General features: G+C 50.2%; 1 protein-coding gene across 4 annotated transcripts in view; it reads left to right on the top strand.

Moving 5' to 3' along the window:
- LOC106506054 (uncharacterized) overlaps positions 1-26,202 on the top strand; it is a 303,642-nt gene that overhangs the window by 10,247 nt on the left and 267,193 nt on the right. The window contains exons 1-2 of one of the 4 annotated variants that reach the window (XM_084997450.1): positions 4,993-5,181; positions 8,689-8,958. The gene's annotated coding sequence lies outside the window, so the exon portion shown is untranslated. Of the gene's footprint in view, positions 1-4,992; positions 5,182-7,272; positions 7,420-8,688; positions 8,959-26,202 lie in introns of those variants that run through there. The other 3 variants (XM_084997453.1, XM_084997451.1, XM_084997449.1) reach the window with 3 other exon arrangements.

Below are 26,202 nucleotides of genomic sequence, written 5' to 3'. Positions count from 1 at the left end.
ACTCCACAGGCTGCTGGAAAAACAGCAGGAAGAGGAGAGTGAATTAATTCTGGCCTCCCCTCCCCCGGGCTCTCTGTGATGCTAATTCCCTCCGCCTTTGATCCAGCCCAGGCCCCTAACTCTGAGCGGAGCCGGCGCTGGGCCTGGCCTGAGATTAGGGCTGCCTGGGTGAGGCCCCCCGGGCGTATCCCCTACGCAGCAGACTGGGGTTACTCCTCTGGGGAGGGGTCTTAAGGATTAAAGCTCCGGTTACTGACCCTGGCGTTCACAATGCCCTCTCCTTTGCCAGAACTTTCACATTCTCTCTCCTCTCCGAGGGGAGCTCTGGGGTTCCCATTTTACACAGGAGCAGAGCGAGGCCCAGGATGAAAGGATGCCAGAGGCTTTGGGGCCAGTGAATGGTGGGGCCAGACCTGAAGCACAGATTTTCCGATTTCCAATCTTCAATCTTTCCCTGATTCCATTGAGGGTCTTTGCTTGTTTGGGTGATTAAAAAAAAATTTAAAAATGCCAACATGATATTTCTGGAGTACCCTACATGCTTGGAACTGTGTCTTAAAGCATATTTTTTTTCCCTTCCTTTTTAGGGCTGCACCAGCAGCATATGGAAGTTTCCAGGCTAGGGGTCAAATCAGAGAGGCAGCTGCAGGCCCACACCACAGCCACAGCAATACAGGATCCGAGCCTCATCTGTGACCTACACCACAGTTCATGGCAACTCTGGATCCTTAACCCACTGAGCAAGACCAAGGATGGAACCTGCATCCTCATGGATACTGGTCGGGTTCCTAACCCTCTGAGCCACAGTGAGAATTCCCAAAGCATCATTTTGTTCATTCCTCACGGCAGCGTTGCATGGTCCCACTTTCCAGGGAGGGAAACTGCTCCATGTAACTGTGCTGCAGTGGGGCCATCTGGATTCAAACCCAGGACACAAGCTGAGCAGAGTCCCTCATGGTATAGAGGGACCTCTGAGACCCAGAGATGGGAAGGGACAAAATACAGAGAGGTAGTTGGCTGGGCATTTATCTCCTCCTTTCCTAGCTACACCCAGCTTTGTTCCAGAAATGACTGCAATCTTGTATGGGTCCAGTGGAGCTGAGACGCTAACTAGTCCAGCCTCTACGCTGCCCCAGAGCCGGGCTGGGGCACCTGCGAGGATGCCAAGCTCATGTAATCACATAAAGGCATCTCAGCCAACCTGGCCTTGGAACAGCCCCGTAAACACAATTAAAACTTTTATTATGTTGTATTTCATACATATAAAAGATTATTTGTAAGCCATGAAGCATATTAGATGAACGCTCATGACCCCTGAACTTAAGAACTGGAACATTACAGACACTGGTGAGGCTCTGCCCCTTGCAGCCCCTCGCTTTCCAGGGGAAATCACTACCTGACATTTTTCGCCTCTCCCTTCCTCTCTTTAACACAGGGTTTTAGCACACTTGTGGGATCCCCAGGCTAACTGCACTTTTGAGACGTTGAATTATACGCTGCGTTGCCAGGGGGAGTGACTTCTTTAGAGGGAGAGAGGGGGAGCGTTGAGGGGCAACACACACCCTAAGTGCCTCTTTCCTTCAGAGGCTGCCTTCTGCTCTTGGTCTCAGCTCTGGGTCTATTTGCAATGCGGTGTCCTGTTTTGCTCTCTCGCTCTGAAAAGGACACTTCTTCCTGGTGCAGCCGGCAGAAGCAGGGCAAGTACCTGGGCAGCCGGGCATTCCCTGAACAAGGCATGCACCATGTCTTCTGCATAAGCAGTTCCCTCCACCTGGAAGCCCTGCCCATCTGGTCTGCTCAGGAAGCCCAGCTCCTTCTAGGTCCTGCCCCAAGGTTCCATTTGCTGGGAGGTCTTCCCTGTGACCCCTGTGTCCTCACCCCGCAGCAGAGTCAATATGCCCCTCTCTACCTAGTCAGAGTCCTTGGGCATCCCTCCATCAGCCCTCATCCCAGGTCAGATGTTCTAGTTGCTCCCAAGAGCAGCCTTTATCCCCACATCCTAGGCACAGCTGGTGTCAGATCTGGGCAGGTGCCCCCACAGTGACCAAGATAGAATCTGGGTGAGGTTGAAAGCAAATGGATGTCCCTGTTCGATCCCATGGACCTGAACCTCCAAGGTTGTAGCTAGTTTGCGCCAAGGCCCATCTTGATGGGGGATTTGGAGGCAAGGCTGAGAGGAGACGCCTGGGGCTTGGTGCTGCTGTTTATCCATTTGCTGTGTTGATGTGTGTGAACAAGGCATGTGTGCAGGGCAGTGAGCACATCAACTGGTGGCTGTGGTCACAGGAGTGCACACGTTCTCCCATGTGTTTACACACCCATGTGCATTCACGTGGTCCCCAGTCCACAGGCCCCGGGGAACCTGCAGGGGCACTTCCTTTTCCTGCTTTCAACTCCCCCTCCTGGACAAACCTGTCTTTTCTCTGAGCATCACACCAAACACATTTATGGAGTGCCTGTTGTGTGCAAGGCTTGAGGGGCTGTGCAGAGCAGTGTGGGGGAGCAGCTGGCCTTTGAGGGGACAGGAATGACAGAGGAGGGGTCACTTACTGTCTCCCTGTCCTGCTCTCCCCCATGTACTGGCCCTAAAAGCCAGGTGCCACTGCCTCCACTTCTCTTTTGAAACACCCGAGGTTCAAAGGCCAGAAAGGGGCACCAGTGGAGACAGGGGGATGAGACCAGAAGCTCTGTGCTCAATTCCCAGACCTGGGTGCCAGATGGTGCAGGGCCTGCCAGAAGTCCCTACTTTCAAGGGAAACCTGGTATTGGGAGGGACCACCCAGAATCCTCCCAGTCACTCTACTGGTGAAAACCGCACTTTTTAGGTGACAGTTCCCCGAGCGTCCTGTAGGAGGGCGCCATAACTGTTAGCCAGCAGCAGGGATTAAGGGTAGTCCTGAGCTGAGTCAGACGGGAGCGTGGGGAACAGCACCAAGGGATTGAACTGTGGACCGGGCCCTGCCCTCCCCTCAGCAACACTCACACGCACATGTATACACTCATGCACACTGACATGCATGTGCACACACATGCACACTTGTGCAGAAAGATGATGGGAGTTGCTTAAAAGTCTCAGACAGCCAATGTTGGCCCTCTGCCTCCCTGCCGCATTTGCTCCTTCAACTCAGGATGCCCCGAAGGGGGACCTATGGCTGCCGGTTTTCCAGCTTTCTTCCATCTGAGAAACAGGATCCTGGCGGCTGTGGGAGATGACCTTGGGGTGATTAGCGGCTCCGTCTGCAGCTTGTTGGCCTGTCGTTCAGGTGGGAGGGGGCCATGGGTTATCCAGTGTGAATACGGGGCCAGAAGAGGAGAAGATCCCTGCCTTTCCTCCCCGCGGTGTCTAAATACAACTTGGAAAGCCCTGAATGAAGGTCTCTTTCCTGTGAGGAGGGTGGGTCTGTGGCCTGGGCGAGCAGCCTGAGGAGCAGGCTCTGGAGGCTGATGGGCCCATGCACATCCAGGATTCCTCGATTCTAACTGCAAGATGAGGGGCAGGCTGCTTTGTGTCCAGACTGATCCACTGAACTTGGCCATGCCTCCCAGCCTCCGGAGAATCCAGATCCGTCTTGGAGCCGCCTTACCATCTGGGTGATCTGGCCCCCTCTGGCCTCACTCACCTCAGCCCCAAGGAGCACACCCCTTTGAAGGTCATGAGGGGCTGGAATGACCAATCAGATGGGAAGGTCCTTGCAAATGTCCACTTTGGGAATGCTGGGGTGGGGAACTGGTACTCATCACCCATCAATGGGACCTTGCCTTTGGTACCCTAGCTGGGCTGAGAGTGGCACGTCCCTCACAGAGGGGAGAGCGTGTTCATTTGGGGGGCCCCTCTGAGCCTGTGCCTGCCCTCCTTGCAGGCCCCCGAGCTGCCAGGTTGGAGAACTCTCCCTTGGGGAATCTGAGGCCCCTTTGAAGCTGGGGAATTTATACTGGAGGGCCAAAGGCAGCCTGGATTCAAAGCATCTCTCCTGGCCCTTAATTACCCTTCTTCACCCATAGGTGGAATTTCCACTCAAAGAGCTAAAGAAAGGCACCCGTGCTGCCGCCTGGGGACTGGGTTTCCCTGCTGCCTTTGTGTGACAGCCGCCAGCGCGGTGGTGGCGCGCAGCTCGGGTTTCTGATTTTAATGATTTCCTGAATTCATTCTGTTTCCTACCTCAGGGAAAGGAGGAGAGGTGATCCTCTTGAAAATTCACATAATTGCTTTTATTTGATTTTTATTAAAATGCATTCAGGAATAATGTGATTGCCCCCGTTATTACGTTGTTCATCAATCTGGCATGGGGAAGCTGCCTGGAGAAAGAGGCGGGAGCAGGAGCCTGGTGTGCAGTGGGGAGCAGTAACAGCCCCTCACTGACTGAGTTGTACCCGGGGATCCCCAGCCCCCGCTGTTCCGGCCTGGGGAGGTGAGGGGATGACCCCGTAGGGCCCCCTGCATGGTGAGCTGGAGGAATGGCTGGTCACTCCAGGTGCCCTGCCCACCCCAGCCCCTGCCTCCTCTGTGCCTCTGCTTCCCGACTCTGAGTCCCCAGAGGCCGAGAGCCATGGTGGCCTGCCTTCCCGGCACCCCTCGTCCCCACACTCCCCTCTGCTCCCCTACTTGCCTGCACCTTCCCTGCTGGTCTCACTGTCTCCAGGTTGGGGAGCCTCAGTCCAACTTCCAACAGCCTACCTAACCATGCCACTCCCCTGCTCAGGAACTTTGGTGGCTCCCAAAGTCCTCTTTCCTCCCAGGGCCTTTTGCTTTGGGAACTTCGCATGCAGTGGAAAGTGCATCTTCTGTCAGACGTGGTGCTGAAGTTGCTCTGATTTTCGCTGAGCTAGTCCCTGCCTCTGGGAGCCTCAGTTGATTGATTAAGGAAGTAGGAGCACCAAGACCTTCGGGATGGGGTCACTGAGAATACAGAGTAACTCACAAGGCATGGGGTGGGGGTGGGGGTGCGGCAGAATCATGTGACTTGGCCTGGTGAGAGGTTGGAGAAGCTTAGCAAATGCCTGGGGAGAGAGGAAGGGCAGATCTAGCCCTGGCCCCCACTAGGGCCCCAGACCAGCTGAGGTGGCCACAGGGACAATGATGCCATTTGCTTCTAGCACTCCTGCCCTCATCCCCTGAGGCCCCTCCCCTCCTCCCAGTGGAGAGTTCTGGACAGGAATAGGCCTGAGCTTTTAGGACGGCAGGTAAGAGTGGGGCCTACCCTTCTGTCTGCCTCTCGCTGCCCTTCTGGGGGGTGGGGGCTGTGGTTTCCAGAGGAGGATCAGAAATGCATTTGCTAGGTTTCCTGGAAGGCTTCTTACCCCTGAACTTGGCACATGAACCAGACACCTGCCTTCCTCCACCCTCTGGTGTGTCTTACTGTCCACCTTTAGCAGATGAAGTAACTGAAGCTCAGAGAGGGTGAGTGACTTGTTCAGGGCAGCCCAGCTAGAAAGTGTGAGGTCTCTTGGGCGTAAGAAACTAGGGTGGGCTGGTGACTCTCCTGCTATCCCTGAGGTTGTTGGTGAGACGCTTTTTTTTTTTTTTTTAAAGTTTTACTGAAGTGTAGTTAATTTATAAGGCTGTGATAATTTCTGCTGTACAACAAAGTGACCCAGTCATACATTTACACATTTTGATTCTCTCTCAGATTCTTTTCCCACATAGGTTATGTTGGTGAGATGCTTTGAAGGGGTGAGCTTGGCAGGTGGGCAGGGTCAGGTGGAGCTATCCTGTGCCCTGGGGTGTGGGTGGGCCTTTGGATATTGGAGTTAGGCCCTCTCCACGCAGCTCCCAGGCTCTTTAGGGTGGTCTGCCTCTGCTGGGGTGGGCTGCACAGGGAGTCAGGGAAGCATGTTGGGGGGGTGGACATAAAATTTTAGAGTCCCTCGGTTGCTTTTAATTTTGTGAAAAGCCCATCTCTTTAAAAAAACAAACAAAAAACAAAAACTAAAACCAAAAAAAAAAAAAAAAAAAAAAACCCCAGACAAACCTTTGTTGTTTGTTGCAGTTTTCTATGTATTCATTTTGATGTAAATCATTTGGCAGTGGATATGGTAGCGGGAAATCAGAGAGTGGAAGCAGTAGATTTAGAAATTCAACTGGGGGATCTTGAAGGCCAGTTGGGGCCCCACCGTCTAAACCACCATCCTTAGAACAGGGCTTGGCACACTGCTTATTCCACTGTCTGGCCTTTCAGCCTTGGCTGAAGCTGTTACCCTATTCTTCTCTGCTTGTGAGATTCCTCTGTGAAGCCCATGCCACACCAAGCCTTCCTCCCTGTGTGTGTTCACCCTCCAGTCCCCGATACCTGCTCACTCTGCCTGCCTGTCCCTGTTACCCAGGACAAGTTCACATCCAAGTCTCTCCAATCAGTTTGTAAATCTGACCAAGGGGACAGGCCCAGTCCTTAATCATGGGGAGGGTCATGCAGGGAGCTGGGAAAGTCCTCTAGTCTCAGCAGAGGAAATCCCAGCCCAGAGGGGACAACAGGTGATGAGCATTTTCCCTAGGACCAAGGGGCTTTCCTGGGATGCAGAATTTCAGTGCTAAACTGGCATGGTCTCCATCACCCTAGCTAAAGCCACTTGCTGTGGCCACCATAGCAAGCCCATGGCTCTGAACTTCCTGGTTCCCAGGCTGGCACTTGACCTGACGCTGTCTCTATAGACAGTACCTTCTTTTGGGGGAGGAAGACATTGAGACCCCTTGAGTGTCCAAGAGATCGGCCCAAAGCCACAGGTGAGTGGACACAGAGCTAGACAAAAGGGTCACCAACCTTTGAGCCCCTGGCTGGTTCCTGCATCCAGGGTAAGGGCCAGCCCCAAGGGAGGGGAGGATGGTTGAACTGTGCAATCCTGTGGCCTGAGTGCCCATTGGGGCTGGGTGCCACCTACCCTGGGTCGATCTCAAAACCCACCCCACCCCCATCAGAGGTTGCAGGGGATGCAGAGGGTGTGAGCGCCTCAGCCTCCCCTGCACCCCAGCCTCCCCTGCACCCCAGCCTCCCCTGCACCCCAGCCTCTCCTGCTCCCTGGGCCCTAAAAAGCAGAGTTACTTATCAGATCGCCGTTTCTCTCCTCCTTTCTGCTGCCTCTGCCTGCCCCCGCCCCCACCTCCGGTAGCCCTTTCCTCTCTGAAGCGAGGCTTCTTTTCCCGTTGCCAGCACACCGACTGCAGAGAAGTGCAGCCTGCAGAGATGTCGGTTTCTGTTGCTTTAAAAAAAAGTTTCCTTTTGGCGAGGGCGGTGAGGGGTTGTTTACTGGGTCTGCAAAGCCTCACTGTGGGTTGCAGCTGGGGGGTGGATTTGGGACCAAAGTCTGCACCCACAACCCTGAACCTCTGGATCCTGTGCAAAGGCAAGGTGTGTGGAATAAACACCTGCTGTGCACCCAGCTGGACTCTACAGCACCTACTGTGTATTCACACTCCTGCAGGAACCCGTGAGTGCGGGGTTTTATTATCCTTTTCCCACAGGAGGCGGCTGAGCCTCAGCAGAGGTGGCTGGGCCCCAGGCCTCTGGTCTGGGCTCTGCCCACAGCACCATGCTGCCTTCAGAGCTCAGCGTTTAACCTCCTCCTTCCTTACCTGCCTTCCCCCCCCCCCCCGCCACCCAGGGCCTAGGCTCATCCCCAGCTGAGGGACACAGCTCCTGAAGCTTCTGTCCTGGCCTCGTGGCCCCTCTGTAGGTAGGGTGTGAGCTCTAGCCACATCACCAGAGCTGGATTTGAATTTCAAGTCCTCCTGCTATGTGACTTCTGGCAAGTGACTTGGCTTCTCTGAGTATCAGATGGCTTAGGCATCAAATGAGAAACCTAGAGAGATCCCTGAGAGAGCCTGGTGGCCTTTGAGGCTCTCAGGCAGGAGGACTGGGGCCTTTATCTGCTTAATAAGGGCTTCAGGAAGTTTCGATCGTCAACCAGGTCGGGGGAACTGATGGAGGTGGTGGGAACTACTGAAAGTGGGTGAACGAGGGAGCATCACGATCAAGACCATGTTCCAGAAGGATCGTGGGATCATGGAGGCATCAGATGGGTGAAGACTACAGGGCAGAGGGGAAGGCCAGGGGGCTGTCGAAGGGGGCTTTGACTGCCTTTTCAGAAAAACAGGTGATTTCTCCCCACCCTCCAACCAGGAGCAAGAATCATGGAGGCCAGACCATGATGGTGCACCTGCTCTTTCCCAGGACAGATACCCCACCCTTGGCCTCCTCCCAGCTTCAGCTGTCATGCCCTGTGGGAGGAGGAATTGGAGGTCTTAAGGGGTCCTGAACCACAGCCCACCCCAGCGGCCAGGTGTGAGGTGGGGTATCCTCTTCTTCCCAACAGCCCCAGTGTCCCCAAGAAGGGTGGGCAATCCAGGTGTGCGGAGTAAACACCTGCTGTGCACCCAGCTGGACTCTGCAGCACCTCCTGTGTATTCACACTCCTGCAGGAACCGTGGTTTCCATTTCTTACTATTCTGTCCACTGGGTTTCGAGCTTTTTGACGCTCCCTGAGTCGACGAGTAAAGAAATCCCCTCAGAGCAGGGCAGCGCCTGAGCCGTCTGTCTGCACTTTCCCCACCACACCGCCAGTTTCTCCCACTTCCGGAATGTGGGAAGGGTGCTCAAGATGCAGGGAATCAAAGGGCATCTCCTTTTGTGAAGGAAACATCCTTTTTTGTACCGTAAACAGTTTCCCCTGACACGTGTCTCTCTGCATGTGTCACAGGTGTTCTTAAAGATGAATAATGCTCCGCCCCCCGTGCCGGGTCTTCTGGGGATGAGCCACAGCCTGGAGGAGCTGAGGAGGCCACATCACATGAGGAAGCTTTACTGTTTCCCCTTCTCCTGAAATGTGTCTGGGATGGAGAGTGTGGAGAGTGGGCCCACCTTTATCTGGGTCCACTCAGGCTGCTGCAGAGACTACCCCAGACTGGGTGGCTGATAGACAAGACATTCATTTTCCACACTTCCTGAGACTGGGAAGTCTGAGATGAAGGTAAGTGCAGATTCAGTGTCTAGCCAGCGCCTGCTTCCTGCTTCATAGACTCTGGCTGTCTTCTCACTGTGTCCTCAGAAGCAGAAGGGATGCCGGAGCTCTCCGGGGCCTCTTTGATAAGGGCACTAATCCCATTCATGAGGGTGACACCCTTAGACCTAACCACCTTCCCAGAGTCCCACCTCCTAGTACTGTCACCTTGGGGGTCAGTGTTTCAACCTATGAATTTCCAGAGGAAGTGTTCAGACCTTAGCAATCTTGTTTTTTTTTTTTGTCTTTTTGCCTTTTCTAGGGCCACTCCCACGGCATATGGAGGTTCCCAGGCTAGGGGTCTAATCGGAGCTGTAACCGCCGGCCTACGCCAGAGCCACAGCAATGCGGGATCTGAGCCGCGTCTGCAACCTACACCACAGCTCACGGCAATGCCAGATCCCTAACCCACTGAGCAAGGCCAGGGATGGAACCCACAACCTCATGGTTCCTAGTCGGGTTCATTAACCACTGCACCACCATGGGAACTCCCAGTTTTTTTTTTTAGTGATTTTTAGTTTTTCCATGATTGTTGGTTTACAATGTCAGCAATCTTGTTCTGACAAAGATTCTTTAATGATACAAGAGAGGAGTTTTGGAGTCTCACAGCCCCCCCCCTCTCCCCCCCTCCCCCGTGGACATTGTACCCACTTCCTAGACAAGCAGACTAAGGTTTGGAGTGAGAGCCCAGATGTCCTTGCTCATATTCAGAGACTGACTCCCTGGACTTTGGGTCAAGAGGGAAATTCTCCCTCTGCCGGTTTCCAGGGCAGTGCTGCCCTGTACCTCAGCCGCTCTCAATTTCTGGCCGGCCAGAGCCTCTTGAGCAGGAGGAGGGATGTTGTTCCTGGTCCGCGTTGTGCCTGCTCTTGTGACGCTGGGCTTCTCTGCTGCCCACATGCTCATTCCTGCAATAAAAATACTTCTCCAATTAGTTCTAATTTTAACTCTCATTAGGACCTGCATTGCCTACAAGGCTGGCAACCAGATACTCAGGAGAATGTGCCCGCTCTACCCTTTGTCCTGGGGATGGCAACCTCTGCGCAGGGAAGGAGTGCTCACTCTGCTTTGCTGTGTGACCTTCCCCAAGGCTCTTACCCTCTCTAGGCCTCTCCCATGTCATCTGCAATGCAGGGATCAAAGGATATGGGGAAAGGGGATTGGAAGCCCTTTCTGTGGGCCAGCGCTGGAGAGCCCAGCCACCTTCTCTGGGGTTTAATTTGTCTTCACAGCAGCCTCAGATGTCTGGCACGGAGTGCTCTTCATGGACCCACTTACTATCCACTATCTGAGGGGTTCTGTCCAGCTGAATTTTTACAGCTATTATACTAGTTATTCCCCTGCTGAGCCAGCTTTTGCATCTCTTTACCTGGGGGTTTGGGGGCTGTAGCAGAATCTGACCCAAGCCCAGAGCTCTCTCTCTCTCTTCATCTTGGACAAGATGCTGTAAGGTAGCCTGGAAGACCTTTGAGGGACAAGGCCTGAGGAAGGTGGCCAGACTGGGAAGGACAGCAGGTAAAAGAGGCCCGAACCTGGGCCCGTGACTCGTGCCTCGGTCTGCCTGGGAGACCGGTCCTGCACCTGGTCCAGGCTCATGCCCAGTGGAGGGCATGTGCAGGACATTGGAGGACATCAGGGGCCACACAGTCTCAGAGCATGAGGGCCTCTGCAGTGGCCAGGACAGAGTGGAGCTCCAAGGCCCTGTCCTCCTTCCTGGGCACTATAGAACCTCCCCCTTCCTAAGGCTGAGGGTGACAGCCTGAAGATGATGGGGGTGGGACTGTCACAGTTGAGCTTCTTGAAAGAAAAATCCAGAATGTGATGTTTTTGCAGCTGTGCATTTTGGTATAGCATCATGCCCTGGTCATTGTTCTATTAGACACACTGGAGGAATAAGGAAAGTCCAGCTCAGAGAGTTCATGATGGTCCAAATACGTCCTGTTTGGAACTGGTGGATCGGGGACTAAAACCTTGGTTTGTTGATGTTAAAGCCGCCACAGCTTTTTGCGTTTTTTAATGCGTCTTTGACAGGCAAGACCACCCCACTTGAGGGACCGGTGGGACCATAATGCCCACCTGGGCAAATGACACATCTAGGAAGTGAGGGAGGACTCCCAGTCTGTGCTTAGGCACTAAGCAGCCCTCCTCATGGTCCGAGCAGCCCATGGCCCATCCAGCATCCCATCTTCCTCAGCTAAGGGCTGGCTGCCCATGCCAGGCCTCCAGGCCCTCTGCCCAGCGTGAAGAACTTCTAGCCTTCTGACTTGCTTCTCATAGCCCTTGCTGGCTGCAGAGCCGGCCCTGGACCCACTGAAGCCAGGCACAGCCCCGGCCCTGCCCAGGCCTGCCATGGGCTCTTCCTCCCCATGGGCTCTGGGCCTGGGGAGAGTCACCAAATCACTCAGCCTGAGACTTGGTGGGTGGGGTCCGACTTTGTGTCAGTGATGCAGGGTCAATATTTTTTATTTCTAACATTTCTTTTAGAATTCCCATCTCTCTGCTTGTATTATCCCTCTGTTCTTCCATGTGGCTGACTTTTTCCACTAGAGGACTCAACATACTAACCATTGCTATCTTAAATTCGTCTTCTGATAATTCCAATATTTCTGCCATATCTGGGTCTGCTTCTAACGCTTGCTGTCTCTTCAAACTATTTTCCCCCTTTTATGACGCCTTGGAATTTTTTTTTTTTTCATTGAAAGCCTGACTTGATGTCCTAGATAAAAGGAACATGGCATGGTTCCCACAGAGGTTTCTGCTCCAGTAAGTTGTGATTCTCTGTATCTGCCTTATCTACCTGTCTGTCTTTCTAATTTTTGAGGCAGTGGTTTGTCCTATGACCTCATTTCTGTGACAGATCTAAGAAGAATGGTTGATTTTCAGTTTGCTTAGATTTTTTTCTTATTATGTAGATGGGAATCATGACTTCCGAGCTCTTTACAGGCCAGGCTGGAAGCTGGAAATCTGATATCCATTTGTTGTAACACATTTTCTTGCAAAAAAACCAAAAATCCTTTGTTCTCTGAATAACCTTGTTACTCTTGTTTGAAAAAAATGGATCGTAGGTGTGTGGGTCTATTTTGAGAAGTTGTTCTCTTCCATTGGTCTACGTGTTTTTTCCTACACTAATACCACACTCTATTGATTATTGTAATTGCATAGTAAGTCTTAACATCAAACAGTGTAAGTCCTCCAAAAATGTTCTTCTTTTTCAAATTTGTTTTGGATATTATAGGTTCTTTTCATTTTCATGTGAACTTTAGAATCAGCCTTCCAATTTTTATTTATAAGAAAGCCTGCTCTAATTTTTCATTTCTTTGCAGTTGTTCATAATATTTTTGTCTGGTGTTGGTATCAGGGTAATGCTGACCTTATGAAAATACTGGGAAGTGTTCCACCCTCCTCAGTATTTTAAGAGTTTGTGTTTGATTGGATGTCTTTTTTTATTGTGTTTTTTGTTATTATTATTATTTTTTAATAGTTATATCCCCAATACATTTTTTTTCCTACTGTACAGCAAGGTGACCCAGTCACACATATATATACACATTCTATTTTTGCACATGATCATGCTCCATCATAAGTGACTGGATATAGTTCCCAGTGCTACACAGCAAGATCTCATGGCTAATCCATTCCAAAGGCAATAGTTTGTATCTTTTAACCCCAAGCTCCCCAACCACCCCACTCCCTCCCCCTCCCCCTTGGCAACCAGGAGTCTATTCTGCAAGTCCATGATTTTCTTTTCTGTGGAAAGGTTCATTTGTGCCTTATATGATTCCAGGTATGAGTGATATCAGATGGTATTTGTCTTTCTCTTTCTGACTTACTGGATTTATTTCTTACTCAAATGTTTGATAAGAGTCTCTGTGGAGCGATATTGGCCAGGGATTTCCCTTGTGGAAAGGTTTTACGAAATAAATTTAAATTCCGTGTCTATGATAGATATGGAACTATTTATGTTTTCTCTTTCTTCTTATGTCAATTTTGATAATTTGTGATTTTCAAGGACTTTGATGATTTCACTTCAGTTGCCAAAGTTATCTTAAAATTGTTTCTAATATTCTTTTAATGTCTTCTAAACACTTTGATTCCTGATATTAATAATTTATCTTTTATTTCTTTTTTTCATGATCAATTTAGATAGAGGTTTGTTGATTTTTATCTGTCTTTTCAAAAGCATAAGCTATTGGTTTTATTGAGGTTCTTTAGTATATGTTGAGTTTTGCTCATTATTTCCTTTCTTCTACTTACTTTGGTTTTAATACAGTCTTCTTCTTTCAAACTTCCTCAGGTAAATTAATAGTGTGTTAAGAGACCCCAGGACGACCCCCTGGTTCAGTGATTTTCCAGGATGACTAGCAGGACTCAGCATATAGACATATTCATTGCTAAGATTTCTTACAGCAAAAGATACAAAGCAATACTGCAAAGAGAAAAGGCACAGGTGAAGTTTAAAGGAAACCAGGCACAAATTTCTGAGAGTCTTTTCACAGTGGAGCCACACAGGATGCACTTAATTCCCCCAAGCAATGAGTTGTGACAACACACATGAGATGTTACCTACAAGGGAAGCTCATTAGAGACCAATGTCTATGGTTTTTATTGGGGGTCATCATATAGCTTCCTTCTTCCTGGCACATACTAATATCTCAGACTACCAGAAAGAAAATAGCATTTAGCATAAACCATGTTATTTACGTAAACCCAGTAAGCCATTTTTGTTAAGGAATGATGGGAACACTCCTGAAATGTAAGTTCTCAGATGCCAGTCAATGGTCAATCTTGTAAGCACATCTTTCTAATGATACAAGTCTCAGGCTCACTTTGTTACCTCTTTTCTGCACAAATGTTTAAAAACTTTCATTTTATCTAATATAAGCATTTAAAGCTATGCACTTCCCTCTAGCCAGTCTTTCTTTTAGTTGCATACTACAAATACTGATATATTATGTTTTTATTTTTTCATTCAGTTCAAAATATTTTCCAATTTCCTTGTGATCTCTGTTGCCCTGACTTCAATTTCATGGATCTTTTTGCCTGTATCTTTTTTTTTTTTTTTTTGTCTTTTTAGGGCTGCACCCATGGCATATGGAGGTTCCCAGGCTAGGGGTCGAGTTAGAGCTGTAGCTGCTGGCCTACACCACAGCCACAGCAACATCTGATCTGAGCTGTGTCTGCGAACTACACCACAGCTCATGGCAACACTGGATCCTTAACCTACTGAGTGAAGCCAGGGATTGAACCCACAACTGCATGTTTCCTAGAGGGATTCCTTTCTGCTGAGCCACTACGGGAACTTCTGCATATGGCATCTTATCTGTTATTAATTCCTTACTATGAAATTTTTATTTCATAGATTGTATTTGTCAGCTCTAGAAATTCTATTTGTTTCTATTTATTTATTTTTTATTTATCTTTTTGTCTTTTCTAGGGCTGCACCCGTGGCATATGTAAGTTCCCAGGCTAGGGGTCTAATCAGAGCTGTAGCTGCTGACCTATGCCAGAGCCACAGCAACGTGGGATCCAAGCTGCATCTGCTACCTACATCACAGCCCTCGGCAATGCCAGATCCTTAACCCACTGAGCGAGGCCATGGATCGAAGCTACAACCTCATGGTTCCTGGTCAAATTCGTTAACTGCTGAGCCATGATTGGAACTCCTTTTTTTATGGTTTTCATTCATTTCTGCTATCTTGTCTCTTAAATCTTTGAATAACTTCAGCGTAATTATTTTAAAGTATTTGCTAATTCCATTTCTAACATCTATGCAAAATGAATTATTTTTCTTCTAGTCGTGGATTGAATTTTTCTGCTTTTTTGCATATTTAGCAGTTTTTGTTTGGATGCTGAACATTTTGATGTTCCATTGCTGTGTGTTTGGATTTTGTTGTCTACTTTAAAGAGTATTAAAATATATTGCTTTGGCAGACAGTTAGTTTACTTGTAGATCAAGTTGTTCCTTTTGAGGCTTATTTTTAAGCTTTATTAAGCTGATCAATGAAGCCTCTCTGCTCCGTTCTGGCTGCTTGGAATTCAGAGTCAGCTCTGTGTGAGCTCTGATAGTTGTTAAATTCATAGCTTCCTTGTAGTAATTTTTCTCTGATAGTTCGTCTTTGCCTGGCCTATCATGTCTCACCCTGGACACACCCAATTTATAATTCATTCTAAAGCTTAAGAGGACCTCTATACAGATTTCTGGAACTTTCTCTGCCTAGCTCCCTCCCCTCTGGTACTCTGCCTATGACTTTCTAGAGCCTTAGCCTCCCTGTCCACCCTCTGTCTCATCAGCTCAGTGAGGCTGCTATGCTTTACTTGGATTCTCTCTTTCTTCAGTGGCCTGGAACTTGTGTCCAATTAGAAAACTGAGACAATCAGAGTGCTTACCTCATCCATTTCCCTTCTCTCAGAAATCACTGATCTGTGCCTCTGTGTAAAAATAGGTGCTTCTGTGTTTCTTCAGCTTCCTTTTCTTCTCTTGAAAAAAAATTTTTTTTTAAGGGAGTTCCTGTCATGGTGCAGTGGAAACAAATCCGACTAGGAACTATGAGGCTGTACGTTCGGTCCCCGGCCTCCCTCAGTGGGTTAAGGATCCGGGGTTGCTGTGAGCTGTGGTGTGGCTCACAGACACGGCTCAGATCCTACATTGCTGTGGCAGCTCTGGTGTAGGCTGGTGGCTACAGCTCTGTTTTGACCCCTAGCCTGGGAACCTCCATATGCCATGGATGTGGCCCTAAAAAGACCAAAAAAAAAAAAAAAAATTAAAAAAAATTAAGGTTAGTTGATTTACAATGTTGTGTCAATTTCTGCTCCACAGAAAACTGACCCAGGCACACACAAATACACACACACACACACACACACACACACACACACACGTATATCTTCTTTTTCTCATACTATTTTCCATCATATTATCTTCCATCATGTGTCTCTATGTGAAAATAGGCATTTCTGTGTCTCTTCAGTTTTCTTCTTCTATTTTGTGGTGACAATGCCAGTCTGATTCCCAGTTACTCTGTCATGGCTAGGAGTGGACATCATTGACTCCCATCCACTGGGATGATGAGTAGAAGTTTATCAGGAAGAGGTGTGGAGGAGGGCATCTTAGGAGAAGGAGCTGCATAGGAGAAAGTTGTGAGTTTGGGGCATGTCCAGGGGTGGTGTTGGTGGTATGTGAGTGGGGAGGGTTATGGGTGAGCAGAGGGATAGGCAAGCTCATATTTGCAGAGAACCTGGAATGACATTTAGGAGTTTGCATATTATCCTGGAGGTCTTGAGGAGGCTATAGCAAGTAATAATTACAACAACGATAGCATGTAACTGATTTATTTTCATGTGCCAGGCAGGCACTGCTCTAAGCTCTTTCCATGGATGTATCATTTGCTCCTGTGCCAGCTCATGAAAGACTACAATGCTGCTAGGAATTGCCATGTGTTTTTCTGAGCACTTTACACAATTACCTCATTTAGTCCTCGCAATAACACTGAGTGGTAGGGACTATAACTATGCCTATTTTACAGATCAGGAAACCGAGGCACTGAGAGGGTAAATTAGAGGTGGTTTTCTTTTCTGTCAAAATGCTCTTTTAATATTATAATGATGCTATTGTATATACATATAATATATAATATGATGTGTAATAATAGTGTTAAAAGCTTAATCTTAAAGCTGTCTTTGGTCCATCCAGGTGTCCATGGTACCCCGTGGCGTGCAGACACTGTGAATGTTAGAATGTGTGGCTGCTGTGCCTGGTGGACACGGCATTGCTGGTAGTCAAGTGGTCCCTGTGATGGTTTCAAGTTACAAATTCTTTGACACTTTCCACAGGAAGGTGGACTCTAATTCCTCTCCCCTTCAATATAGGCTGGCTTTAGTGACTCACTTCTAATGGACAGAACATGCCAGAAGTGATGCCTAATGACTTCTGTCTTATAGAAAAAAACCAAACATACGACTCTGCTTCTGCCTCACTCGTTCTCTATGACACATGCCTTGGCATCCCAATCTGTTTTCTGTCCCCACAGTTATGGCTTTTCTAGAATGTCATATGAATGGAATCATCCAGTGTGTGGTCTGTTGTCTGGCTTCCTTTACTTAGTATATTGCTTTTGAGATGCATCCCTGTTGCTGTGTGTATCAGTAGCTTGACCCTTTTTATTTCATTGGTATTTTGTTAATCCACACATCTGATACTCATTTCCATCCCAGGGCTGGGCACACAATGGGTACCCAATACATGGATGTTGAGCAGCTGAGAGGTGAATGGAGGCTGAAGGTGGGGACTTTGCAAATCTGTTAAAGCCGGGCTTTGATGGGGATTGGAGGAGGCAAGGTGATGACGTTTCCCCAAGACTTGTTTATCATTCATTCATTCACAGATCCTTATATGAGTATCTGCCCTGTGCTGAGCTAGGTTGTAATGAATGGTTCCTGCTCCTTCCAAAGTTGACTCTTAGCTGAGAAGACAAATAATTCACTAAGCAATTAACACCAAAGGAGAAGAGTGCTGGGGAAAGGAAGACAGGTCAAAGGTGAGAGATGGAGAGGGCAGGCCAAGGAGGCGGTGCAGTAGACAGCAGGGTGGGGTGGGCAGGGTGGACAAGATTTCCAGAGGAAGTCAAGGCTTGGAGGAGGTGTTTGCTGGACCGTGGAGAAGGGAAGGGTGTGCCTGGCAGAAGGAACATGTGTGAGCACACAGCGGGTTGAGGTTGGAGGAACAAGCCCTGTGTGTACATAGGAAGTAGTCAGATTTGGGGCCAGAGGCCCATATGTTGCGAGTGAGTTTAGCTTTTATTCTAAAGACAAAAGAGATCCACTTTGAAAGATGTTAAGTTACAAAGTGATATTAATTAGGGTCTATCTACTTCAGTGTGGAGAAAGAATTGTGTGGATAAGGGCAGGGAGGAAGGCCAGTTGGGGGGTGTTGTAAATATTCCAGGTAAGGGATGGTGGTGACCTGGGCAAGGGCAATGGGAAGCAGAGATATTAGACTGACTTAGGGGTAGATTGACTGACTTTATGAGGGGATGAGGCAGACTGAAATAAGACTAAATTCCAGATTTGGGACTTGGGCAACCATGTCTCTGGAAGGAGAGCAAGTAAGAAAGGGGCAGAAAGTGTAGAGATGTGGGAACTGTTGAGGTTAAAGTGTCTACAAGGTGTCCAAGAGGAGAGTCTAGGAGCTGGATATTGTCTGGAGAGGGAATCTTGGGTGCACATGCAGAGTTGGGCAGCGCTGGCACCAGGGACAGAATAGATGAACTTACCTAAAAATGAGTGAAGAGTGTGGAAGGCTGAGGACTCAAGATAGAGACCCGAGGAACAGCGGGATTTTAAGAGAAAGAAAAGAGGTGTCCAAGTATAGTTGAAGGAAATGGCATGGGAAATAGAGATGCAGACCAAGGGGGACTGGAGGAGCTGGTGTTGAAATGTGAGGTGATGGGCACCAGCTGGCATGCTGCCCAGGGGTGGTCCAATAAAGCGCAAGACTCAAGGACAATCCATCTCTGATGACCTTAAAGATGGGCCCTTTGGAAGAGTGGGAGGAGCAAAAGCCACAGCACTGCTTGTGGTGGGGAGTGGGTGGTGGGGACTGAAGGGGAGGCAGCTTGGAGCATCACAGTTTGGTTTTGAACAAGGTGGGGGCGGGTGAGCTAAGGCTGGAGCTGGTAAGGGATGTGGGATCAAGGGAGGATTTTCCATGAGAGAAGCCTGGGTTCATTTAAGAGCTGATGCAAAGCAGCCAGGAGAGAGGGGTGTTCTTGTTTTCTATTGCTGGGTAACAAACCACCCAAGCCGTAATGCCTGAAAACAACAACCATTTATTATCTCTCAGAATTCTTGGAATAACTGGGCTCAGTTGGCTCCCGTGGGGCTGCAGTCACCCTCTAGTTTTGGCTAGAACATTGAGATAGGCCATCACCTGGCTGGCAGCTGGCGCTGGCCATCGGCTGGGAGTTGGGCTGAAGTTGCCGACCAGAATATAGTGGTTCTTCTCTGTGTGGCTTTTGCATCTTGATTGGGCTTCTCATAGCATAACAGCTGACTTCTTAAAGGGATATTTCAAGGGCTCCAAAGCAGAAGCTACAGATATCTTAAGACTCAAGTCTTGGAAATCACCCAGTGTTGCTTCTACCACATTCTATAGATCAAAGCAAGTCACAGGCCAGCTTTGTTTCAAGGGGCCTGGGGGGAAAGGACTTCATCTCTTCTTGATGGCAGGAGCTTCGAAGAACATGGGCAACCTTTAACGTAACACAGGAGAAGGTGAACTATAAGAGAAGATGAATCCATCAAGAAAATGGCAGGAGTGGGGGCCCAGGGCACATATAGTGGGATTAGATTTAGAGAGAAGAAGGCTTGGAGTGGGGTTCCAGGAAGGTAGGGACATCTCATGTTTTGCCAAGATCTGAGTAGGTCTGCTAACCACAAGACTGCGGGTTGCACAAATCACTTTGAACTTCCCCTCCCTTTATAGGATAATAGAGAAACTGCCAAGGACAACACATATTATTGAGTGCTAATATATGGCCTTCATCAAATCTCCCAATGGCCCTATTTGGTCAACTGAGGTCGAGGTTATGATGCCCATTTTACAGGTGAAGAAACTGAGGCTCAGCAAGTCTCCTTCTCTCTTAGAGTTTATGTGAATGTGTTGATTGCACATAAAAGATTTTTGTTCTTTCCTACCTGAGGAGCATGTTAATGTCATAATAATTCCTTAGAGGAGGGAATCTGTAATGGACATGGAATGCAATTCTCACCCAGGAGAGGGGATCAGGGAGTGGGGGCACCAGCTCAGGCCCTGGCAGCCTGAGGGGAACTTGGGCTGGAGCGGAACCTGGGACTGTGAGGTTCAAGTCCCTCAGGACAGAAGACAGAGAGAAAGGAAGAGAAGGTTGGCTGTAGAAATCTGGATGGGTGACCACCATTCCCACCACCCTAATCATGCACTTGTGATATTAATAAAAATAATTTATGTCATGTGACTGCTTTTTAACTAGCTGCTTTCAAGACTTAAGACCAGGATTATAAAAGACATGCATTTATAAATTATTAGCCCGGAGCTCATAAGCACATATACTTTGGGGAACACTTTGGTAGCACTTTAAATTAATTTATTGTCATTCATTCCAGCTGTCTGTGATGTAAACCTTCAGCTATAAATTTGTACCATCATCTGACACACCATTAACTAAGGTGCTGCCCGAGCCAGAGCACATAATAAAACATTCGAATACAATTTCTGCAGGGACGTACATCTCTCTCTCCTTCCTCTCCTCTCTTCTCTCTTTCCCCTCCCCTCCCCACCCCTCTCCTATTAATGACAAACAACAAGGAGAGAAGGCAGGTGCTTGAGAATTGTGTTGGCAAAGGAATCAGGGCAGGTAAGACCCACTCTGTCCCGCAGCTGCCCACAGAGCTCATGGGGTTTTATCCCATTGCACAGAAAGGACACCAGAAGTCCAGAGAGAGCATGAGTTTGTCTAAGATCACACAGCGAGCTGAGACCATGACCTCCATCCTACCCCGATGCCTCCTTGGCTGGCAGGTTGAGTCTCTCCTCCTGAGAATTTGACTTGGGCATGAGTGACCCCCTGACCCAGAACTCAGAAGAAAGTTAGGAACAGGGAATAAGATTTTTTTGAGAGGAGTTTCTGGGTGGGCAGTGGGAAAAGAATTCTGTGGATGCCGGGCAAAAAGAAGGAAAACACGGAGGGGGATTACACTCATGATCACTGCCTTTAAATCAGATTGTTATGATCATTATGCAGCTACAGATGTGATAAATTCATTTGAGTAATAAAAAATAAAGTAAAAAAAATGTACAAAACCAGCAAAAAAAAACACAAAAGTTTGAGAGTGGCTTGTTTGGGGGCCCAGAGGGATAGACGTGGAACATTGGAAAGCAGTCCCAGGGGGACAGCTTGGATCTCATGAGGAAGGATTTGGTAATGACTAGAGCTGGCTGAGGTTAGAAGGAGCTCCCTGTCACCGGAGGAGTGCAACTAGAGGGCTTTGGGGGGCATGGAACCATGTATTAGTTTCCTATTGTTGCTGTGAAAAATGACCACAACAGTCATGGCTTCAAACAACACTAATTTACAATCTTATAGTTATGGAGGTCAGAACTTCAAAACAGGTTTCATTGGGCTAAAATCAAGTTGTCAGCAGGGCTATGTTTCTTCTGGAGTCCTCTACAGGAGGATTCAATTCTTTGCCTTTTCCAGCTTCTAGAGGCTGCCTGCTTTCCTTGACTGACAGCCCCTTCCTCCATCTACAATGCCAGTGACATCAGGCTGTGTCCCTCTCATGCTGCCATCCCTTTGGTTCTCTCTTTTGCCCCCCTCTTTCACTTTATGTACCCTCATGACCACATTGGTCTCATCTGGATAGTCCCAGATTATCTCCCCATCTTAAGGTCAGCTGATCAGCAACCTCAATTCTATCCGGAACCTAACTTCTCTTTCCATGTAACCAACATATTCCTAGGGTCCGGGGACTAGGATGTGGACACTTTTGGGGGTGTAATTATTCTGCCTGTCACAGAGAGATTTTCTAATCTGGAACCAGAGGACATTGGATTACTTAAGCAAGATAAGGTATGAGGAAGAGGAAAGAGGGAGAGGAAAGAGAGGAGAAAGAGGAGGTGGGCTTGGGGGCAGGACAGGAGGGGAAGATGGGGCAGGAGGAGAAGTGGCAGCAGAAAGAGAAGGAGGATGAGAATTCTTGTTGTGGCTCAGCGGGCTAAGGACCCGACAGAGTGTCCGTGAGGATGCAAGTTTGATTCCTGGCCTCGCTCAGTGGGTTAAGGATTTGGCATTGCCACAAACTGCGGCGTGGGTCACAGATGTGGCTCAGAGTCGGCATTGCTATGGCTGTGGTATAGGCCAGCAGCTGCAGCTCCAATTCGACCCCTAGCCTGGGAATTTCCATATGCTGCGGGTGCAGCCATAAAAAGAAAAAAAAGAAAAGAAAAGAAAGGAAGAACGAGAAGAAGGATGGAAAATTGACTTTCATCCCATGTCAGCCAGCCTTAGCCACTCAATACAAGGTCGGGCAGAGCATCAGGAGTCCCAGTCCTACTGTGTGACCAGAGACCAGTCTGCTCCCTAGTCTCACTGGCTTCAGTTACTCCCTTGGTGAAACGAGTTCCCTCTGGTTCTGGCCTTTGATAGTTCTCCAAATTACCCTTCTGGAGCGGGTCATATTGAGGACGCCATGGGGAGACTTTACGGGGGCCAGACCAGGGTGGTGGGGCTGTCCCAGAAGGGCTGCCTGACAGGGTGGAGGCAGCATCCACCTGCATCAGTCAACTTGCCACCACCACTCCTTGAAGGGAGGACCATGGAGCCCGATGGACCCTGGACCCTGGAGGCTGCAGATATAGGCCACTCTCCACCCGCAAGGGCCTGTGAGCTGCTCTCCTTCACCTGAGTTAAGGGCAGGGGTCCCGTCCAGGCCCCTCCCCACCCCCTCCTCATCCCAACTAGGCCTTCTTGCCCTCACTCCCAGAAGCCCTAACCATTCTGAATCTCAGGCCAGGGAGAGCTCTCTGGCAGCCTGGGAGAAGCCCTGCTAGAGGCTGGTGTTCTTGGCCGATAACCATGGCATCTTTCTTTTACACAGAAGGACAGAGCCTGGGTCTTTCTAAAACCTTGTGTGTTTACTTGCCTCATGTTTCTCAAATCCTATGGAAAAGCTCCTTAGCATGGATGATAACCAGTAACCCCTTGGGGCTTTGGACAAGTGGAGTGACCGTCACTCTAAAGTGCTTGGCGGCACAGGGTCTGGCCCATAACAGGAAGTAAGTGGTGGGTGGTGGCCTTCCTATCAGTGCTGCCCCCGGGCAGGCCATGTCCATTCATTCACATCTGCTGGGGACCTTGGCCTGGTATAACTGCAGCTCTGAGCTCTGGGGCTTCTCCTGATGTGACCAGCCCTTTGGGGTTGATGTTTCTGTTCCCTGTTAGTCTTGCCGCCCCGGGGTGGGCCCACAGAGGGCTCCCCGGCTTCTGGAGCCAGCCCCAGATCAGTAGCTGCTGGGTCAGGTGTTGGAAGGAATGAATGGATGCTGAGCTGCTAATTCATTCAGCAAGCATCACTGAGCCTCTCTCTGTGCCAGGCCTGGTGGAGGGGCACCCTTGCCCAGGGCCTGGCCCTCCAGGTGTTCATTGCCCCTCTTTGGCTCTCTTGTACTGCTGCGGTGGGTGTGTGGATCCCTGGCTGCAGAGGGAGGAGGGCAAAGGCTCCAGCGGGAGTGTCTGTGGTCCTTGAACCCTCAGCACCCTCTCTGAGCTGGTACTCACGTCTCCTCTTATCTCTGGCCAGACCTTGAAGAGCCAAGAACCAGTTCTATTAATCAATTATCTGCTGTCTGCGCTGAGAGCAGGGCTGCCTGGCCAGATAAAGCCCTAAGGGAGGGGCAGGGGACCACGAAGCAGACAGGATGTAGGAGTGGAGCTCCCCCTCGTCTGGTGGGCATACACCAAAGGGGGGTGCACCCCTGCACCCTCACACACAACAATGGGAGAATCTCTGGCACACCTATCACCCCTCCCACATGTACACTCAGCCCCACAGCCTGGACAGGCCCTCCTGCACATATCTTTAGTGCACATGAAGCCATATCATGCCTGGATTGCTCCCGGAGCATGTCCCCTGTACACACGGCTTCCCACACCCAGAGTAACGGACACACGAGGTAGACACACCCTCCCCAACATCTGCCCACAGAATCAGCTCCACCTGCTTCGCTCACGTCCATACACTTGTCCCCTGCCTTGACCATCACACACAGCTCCACACACCACTGGCCTGCAAACACGTCCATACACATATTCCCCACGCACACACCTCGCCATTGCCCATGCCGAGGGCTCCCTCCGTGTTCCCCAAGGCTGAGAGTGGTGCCAGCATGGACTGGCCTTATGGGGTTTCTGAGGGCAGATGGATCACTACCTGGAGGCGGTTCATTTGGCTTGAATTTTTGGCTGTGAAAGCAGGAGACCTGGGTTCGAGGCAGAGGTCTAAATTCACTAAGCAGGCAGGACCCTGGACAAGTCCTCTTCCCAATCCAGACCTCAGTTTCTTCCTCTGCAAGGTGGGAACAATGCCAAGCCCAGTGGGTGTTTCCAGGATCCAAGCAGGTGCTATCGTGGAAGTGCAGATGTGAACATACAGAGGGTTAGTGCGAACTGTTATTGCCGTCTGCTGCCATACTTGTTGTTGATTCATTAGGGTCCTTTGGAGGACTGGAAAGCCCCATCGAGGTGCTTGTGACTAGGAAAACCTGGCCTGATCCTGGTGACCTTGAGGGTTGGATACACCCTAGCCCAAATCCCTGGGATTTGGCCCAAGCCCCACGCCTCACCCAGGCCACCCTGCAGCAAGCCCGTCCGGGCCAGGGAACGTGGCCATGCCCTCAGCTGGTCCACATCCAGTTCCTGACCACCTCCGTCCATGCCCAGGCCTCCGTCCACCCAGCGTGGGGTGCAAGTCTCCATGCAAGACTTTTCCCTTCCAGAGTCCCAGTGTCACAGCAGGAGAGTGCCATCCTCGTCCTCAGAAATCCAGGGGAGTCTGAGGAGCTCTGGCTCATGGCTGCTCTGTGGGGCAGCCTGGGCTGTGGGGTCAAGGTGGGAGGCAGTGGTACAGGAATGTGCAGAGAGGTGTGGTGTGCGGTCTGTGAGGTGAAGGTAGTTTGTGCGGGATCACGTGGGTGAGTGTGCTCTGTGTGTCTCCATCCATTTAGGTGTCTGAGGGGGGTGCTGCAGTGCGTGCATGTGTGTGTGCACGCGCGTGTGCGCGTGTGCAGATGGGTGAGCCTGACCTTGTGGGTAGGTGGTGGGTGCGGGTGTGTTAGCACTTTGGTGGTGCTTGGGAGTGTGAGCATGGAGGGGGTTGTGCGTGTGTGTCTGTCTGGGTGTGGGTGTGTCTGTCTGGAAGGGTGGTTGTGATTTGGGTATGGGTAGGAGTGTGTGTGCATCTCTGGGTCTGGCTGGGTGTGTGTCTGTCTGTCTGGGTGTGGGTGTGTCTGTCTGGGAGGGTAGTTGTGATTCGAGTGTGAGGAAGTGTGTGTGTGTAGGTCTGTCTGGGTTGTGCGAGTGTGTGTGAGTGTGTGTCAGTCTGGGAGGGTGGCTGTGGTGTGGGTGGGTGTGGATTTCTTTGTGCGAGTGTGGCATGTGGGCTGAGTGTGCGGGGCAGTGTGATGGGGGGGCAGTCTGGGCGGGGATGGGGGTTGGGGGGAGAGCAGCAGGCAGGCGGGCAGGCAGGCAGGCAGGCAGGCAGGCGGCCAGGGCGCGTCCCGATTCCCTGCACACAGTGGCTGGGCTGACAGCCGGGCGGAGAAGAAAACTAGACGTCAGGGAAATCAGTCAGAGACAAATCGATTCCCTTTAGAGGTGAGAAAAAGCAGATGCTGCGGCTGCTGGTGGCCTGTTAGGCTCTGAGCCACATCCCTCTCCAGCCCGAGCCCCCTCCCCCTCTGCTCCTGGCTGCCAACGTCCCCCCACCCCCGCTGCCTTTGTTAGGGGCCCTGCTGCCTGGGCTGCCTTACATCCCTTCCCCTGCAGGCTGGGCGCTTCATAGAGCCCATCCTGTGTGTGTGTGTGTGTGTGTGTGTGTGTGTGTGTGTGTGATTGCGGGGACAGTCCTAGATGTGGGCCTTACCTGATGGCAGAGCGCCCTTTGGGACATCAGAGAGATGGTGGGTCAGCGACCTGGCTGAGGACGTCCAGGGGACTGGATGAACTCAGGCCTCCTGGGTGCTGACAAGGGGGATTTTGCCCCCTTCCTACCCCCTAAACCCCACCCCATGGGCTCTTTGAGCAAAGCCCTCTTTTCTTTCCTCCGTGCTGTGTTCAGGGATAGAGCAAGAGCTGCTGTTCCCCAGGCAGGGCTGGTGCCTCATCCATCCTCCCTGTCTGCACATTGGCCCCAGGGGCATCTAGGGCTGAGGGCAGAGCTGCCGCGGGGTGGCGCCTGGGTCTTGCTGCCACCTGGCTGCCTGGTGGTCCCCCACTCCAGGCCCTTCTTTCTGCCACCTCCTTTTCCATTGGGTCATACTACCCAGAACAAATCAGGAAACAAAGGTAAAGCCTTTTAGAAACAGACCCTTCTGGAGTCAGGGCTCTATTTTCAGTGTCCTGGGCTCTTGTAGCCAGTCTCTGTAGGCACCTGCTCAATATACCTGCTGAGCTTTTGTTCTGG

This window comes from Sus scrofa, chromosome 14 (assembly GCF_054392235.1).
Source record: "Sus scrofa isolate SSC_HxYL_T2T_F1_AM1 chromosome 14, Sscrofa_HxYL_maternal_Yorkshire_Landrace_v2.0, whole genome shotgun sequence".
Lineage (NCBI taxonomy): Eukaryota > Metazoa > Chordata > Mammalia > Artiodactyla > Suidae > Sus > Sus scrofa.
The sequence above is the reverse complement of the archived record's forward strand: the minus strand, read 5'-3'. Positions and strand labels throughout refer to the sequence as shown.